Raw genomic sequence first — 4,850 nt, 5'->3', positions numbered from 1 at the left:
AATCAGAATGTTCAAGGACACTTGCCTCTTCCAACTTGCTGCTCAGACTCTTCAAAGACTTGGTCCTGGTAATTCTCGAACTACTCTTCGTCTACTCTCGAAACACACCAAAAAAGCACACAACAAAAATAACTAAGAATAGTACACCAAATATTATTAAAATACTTTAAAAATACTATGTTTGGATAAGTATGATTTTAGAAGAATTTAGACGCAAGAATCGCCTAAATCAGAGTTAAAATGAAAGAGAACGAACTTTTAGAAGATAGATTAGGTTGAAAAGAAAATGCTGGTTTACTGGAGTTATCTTCCTATGAGAATAGGCATCATCATGGAATCATTGCGTCAGGCTTGACAACGTCCTTGTGCAAGGTCCAAGAAGTATAGTGCTGACTAGGCTAAGGAGGATGATGTGGTGCTAACTTGGCATGCTATGCAAGCATCGACTTGGATTAAAGGAAAGGTATGCTGACGTCCAGTCTCGATCACTCATGATCAAATGGATGTGGTTATGCTTCTAGGTTAAGGATACTACCAGTAAGTCTACATAGCGGCGACAGCTCGAGTTTCGTCGAAGACAACAATTGGGCGCGTGGCCACTGACATCAACATTGGGTTTTAGTGGCATTTCAGCGAAATGAGGGATACATGGTGTAAAACGTGGAAATGCTAACTCAAAGGCATGATCGGTTTTGAAAGGGGTCATCCGTGGTAGCAGCAAAACAACGACGACTGCTGCTAGGTTTGGTGGTGACTGCGAATAGATGCAGCAACGAAGATGCTCACGTTCCCGGAGATTGGCTATGATTTTTGAGTAACTGTCTGAACAGAGACGTTCATATTTCCCAGGGACACAATGCTATAGTGCAGGTTTGGGCAGATCATCCCCTGAGAGGAAGAACGATCAGGGGAGATGAGATGAGTGGCAGTTGCGATATGCTGCGGTTAGCAAACACGTTCTGGTGGAGTCGCTACACAACAGGTGAAAGGCTCCTAGGGTGACATAGAAGACTTCATGGGACATGTTGTGACACAGATGGACCATCAATACGGCTTCCGTATTGATGGGGAACACGGTAGAAAACTCGATGCGAGTGCAGAATGTGTCCAGAAACCGAATAGTGGTTTGGCACTGGTCTACCGAATGACTTAGTTGCTGAGGGTGTGAACAACATCATGGGTCATGCATTGGTGAAAGGGTATGGTGATTTGACCTCTGGTCAGCTGGGAATGTTGATGCCAATCGGTGATGACGCGGCTGTCCTTGACGGCGACAACTGTGGTGGCATAGATTAGGCTTTTGCCGGGGCTAGGGCTTGGCTAGGAAGCTAGTATGATGGTAAACATGGGTAAGAAAGGAGAAAGAGGGGTCCTCACCCTGCTTTGACGATCGGGGAATGAGGATTCGTGGAGATGACGATGTAGCGCATCACGGGCGGGTAGGGCACCTGTGAAGGCTAGGGTTTGGAGGCGTAGAAAGGGGGTAGGGAGGACGTTCAACACCTATTTATAGTGCTAGGGGAGGCTGGTTGAGGTGGAGTCCAAGCCGGACACGATTTGGGTTCGAGTTCGAGTCGGTTAGGATTTGGTTTTTCGGAGCTCTCTATTCCGAGAACGATATCTCCACCGTCAGGACTCCAAATTGGATGTTTCTGGAGTCTATATTGCAGTACTCAGAAACTATTTACAGATTTGGTATTCATTGGAACTTCTGGAAATGAGATTTTGATTTCAAAAAATGTGTCACAAGATAAACTGTTTGAACTAAAACCTATCTGCGTAGCATTGATTTCGAGGGCCATAACTCTTAGCTCTATTATCCAAAAGGGGACTTCCATAGGTTCAAATCGAAGCTATCGAAGGGAAATACAACTTTAGTATTGTCAAGATTTGCATTTGAGGCCATCTTCAACTCCGAAACTGAATGGGAAGATGAGGTTGCCTAGGATTCCGTGAATATCCACAGATTTCGTTGATCCTTTGTGTTGGGCCTTCTAAATGACTTGTCTGCTAGCTAAGAGCTTAGGCTTGGATAGGATTGGGTCCAATGGCACCTTAGGCATATCTAGGGTTTTAGAAAAGAAGTTTTTGCAGAGAAATTTGAATAGGGTTTAAATTTGAATTGAGCTTGGAGTGAATTTAAGAGAAACGAAAATGAGGTTGAATAAGAATTGGAGTAGATAAGGAATTTGAATTTGGATTTGGGTATAATTTGAGAAAGAGGAGAGATTTACAAATCTACCTCCCTGATAGGAATCTCGCCCTCGAGATTCGTAAAGATCGGAGAAGAGATATGGGAACTTGGTCTTTAAATTTTCTTCTCCCTTTTCAAATCATTTTTTTCTTCTTTTGGGTGGTCATCTCATTGCACTGACGTTCTTTGATCACTTCGCTTTTGAGGGCCTTCTCAACTTGTCTCAAGAAATCTTGATTTATTACCGTGAAAATGTAATTTTTTTAAATATTCCATTTACAATATCTTCAATTGTTGTAGTTGTTGCTGATGTACTATTTTAACTCTTTGATATGTATCACATAGGGCCACATACTTTGCTACATCTTCCATCTTTTCATACCACAAATAGCGATCCTTGAGATCTTGATACATCTTAGTGATTTTTGAACTATTTCCCGAGTATCTGTAAGTTTAGCACACCTGATATGTTTTCTTCATTTTTTTTTCAATCTTCTCACTTGTTTATCGACCTTGGCAGACCTACTTATTCCTAGAGATTTACTGAGATCTATCTTAATTTCGATGGAAGGGTACTTGTTCTTGTCAGTTACTTTTGTGATCTGAGTGTGGCTTTTGAGTATTATTGTAATGCCCCAAAAATCATATAAATATGTGTTGATCGAACATTTTAAAGAAGATGCAAAAGGTTGACCTTTTGACCCGTCACTCGGATGGACGATCGGAAACCACGGATGCGTAGGGCTCGTCGAAACGATTCAGTTTGACTACTCACATGTTATGTTCGGACTTCGGAACATGAAGCTGCGAATTGGACGCTTGAGATTCAAAGAGAAAAAAAAAGAGACCATCCTTTTCTTCTTAACCCTAGAGTCCTGCTCTCTCCCTCCCCACAGCAGTAGCCACCCTACCTTTTTCTATACTGCACGTAGAAGGAAGAAAGAGAGGGGAAAAGAAGAAAGAAAGGGGAGGAGATCAGGAGGAGGAAGAAGGGGCCGGTGCCCCTCTCACCCAGGTAGGAATTCCTCTCCTATTTTTCTTGTGCTGAGCTCCACCCCATCCCCTCTCATCTGCATCTTGTGGATTGTGGAGCTGCTGGTCTATGCAGCAGCAAGGGAGGAGGAGAAAGGGAGAAGGGAAGAAGAAGGGAAGGAGAAGGAGGAGAAGAAAGAGGAAAACCCTGAGCTCTTGTCAAGTTGCTCGTGGTTGCCCTAGGTGAGGATTCTCCACCCTAATCCCCTCCTTTTGGGTTGATTTTTGTGGTTTAGATCTCGAGTTTAGAGGGGGCTTAGGTTGAGGTTTGGTCGAAATCTGTTTCGTCCTCATTCTGAAAACCGTCAATTTTGTGCAGTCTCTGTTCAACGTCGTTTTGGGGCATGTTAGCTTCTGAAATAAATTTTCCCACCATGGACAAAGTTGTAGGAGACTTCAATATATTTCTTTTGGCACCAAAATTACCCTCATAGCATCTGTAGTTTGAGATATATCATCGTTTCAACTTGACTGTTTTTCTCTGTCAAGAATCTGGACAGTAGTAGATCAAACTAGTTTTTTTGCCATCATATTGGAATATTTTTAGGATTCGATCTGAAGAAAAGTTGTAGAGTTTTTCATAATCTTTCCAACGGCGTAGAGAACGTTATCATAGGATGAGTAGAACTCCAGTTATGGCTTCTTAAACGTTGCTACTGTTGTTTCATCATCTGGAAGTTCAGTCATGTTCAGAGTGTGTTTTGGCCACCTTAGGGGCTTCAAATACAAAAAGCTATAACTAGAAAGTGGTAGACAATGGAGTTTTATAGCTTTTGTGAAATTTTTAGAATTTTTGGATTTGTGTATTAATTATGGGAAAAATGTGAAGATTTCTATCAGACTTTTCGGGACAGTTTTCAATGCTGTTTTCAACAGCAGATTAGAGGCTCATATTGACCTGATAAAAATATGGTTTCTTCATGAAAGATTTATCCATTGTTGTGTAGTTTCCAGAAGTGTGTTTTCTTTTGCTATGATATCAGTTGCAGAAAAAAAAGATATGAAAATGTGAAGCCCTACTGCTTTTATCGGTAGAAGGATGTATATGCTGTTTTTGTGGTTCTCTTTTGAGCAACGGCTTGGGCTGTTAGGATCGTGTTTCCTATTGTATGTGCATGCTTGTATGAATGTTTTGCTGATGTGTGGTTCATAATCAGGTGGTGGTGCTCCTGATCGTGTTTGAAGGTTGTCGGTTGTATCGAAAAAAGGCAAGTAAACGTAGAGGTTGCTTTGCTTCTAGCTTTAACTTGCTATTCATTCTACCTCCACCTAAATTATATGTTTAGAACCATGATCCATTTAATATGAACTGATTAATTGATGTTTTTATGAGGTGAGGCACGATTACTTGTTTATATGTGGTTATGTTGCCTTATGCTCTCATATCCATGAAGATTGTTATTATTGTGGTATATGTGGTTGATGAAGGCTATGAGGTGATGTGGTATTTACAGTTTCATATGCATTCATTTGCATTGCACCTCATATGAAGTAATATGTCGCCGTTTGCTGGCCGCGACTTGTACCGGTACTCGCCGTACGTTACCCGAGGAGGGGTACGGTGCAGCTTTACACCTTGTTGGGTGTAAAGGCAGTGGACATGCACTTGCATTGCATTTGTATT

The 4,850-nt window shown here is 41.6% G+C and overlaps 1 long non-coding RNA gene across 2 annotated transcripts; it reads left to right on the top strand.

The window, feature by feature from the left end:
- Positions 1-3,051: 3,051 nt before the first annotated feature.
- LOC133903833 (uncharacterized) lies at positions 3,052-4,440 on the top strand. Of its 2 annotated transcripts, none has more exons than XR_009907369.1 (3): positions 3,052-3,209; positions 3,306-3,409; positions 4,384-4,440. It is a non-coding gene; the product is annotated as an uncharacterized LOC133903833 (long non-coding RNA). The 2 variants fall into 2 exon arrangements; XR_009907368.1 differs by having other exon boundaries at positions 3,053-3,209; positions 3,303-3,409.
- Positions 4,441-4,850: the final 410 nt, after the last annotated feature.

This window comes from Phragmites australis, chromosome 21 (genome assembly GCF_958298935.1).
Source record: "Phragmites australis chromosome 21, lpPhrAust1.1, whole genome shotgun sequence".
Classification (NCBI taxonomy): Eukaryota; Viridiplantae; Streptophyta; class Magnoliopsida; order Poales; family Poaceae; genus Phragmites; species Phragmites australis.
Note: the sequence above shows the minus strand (reverse complement) of the source record. Positions and strands in the feature narration are given on the sequence as shown.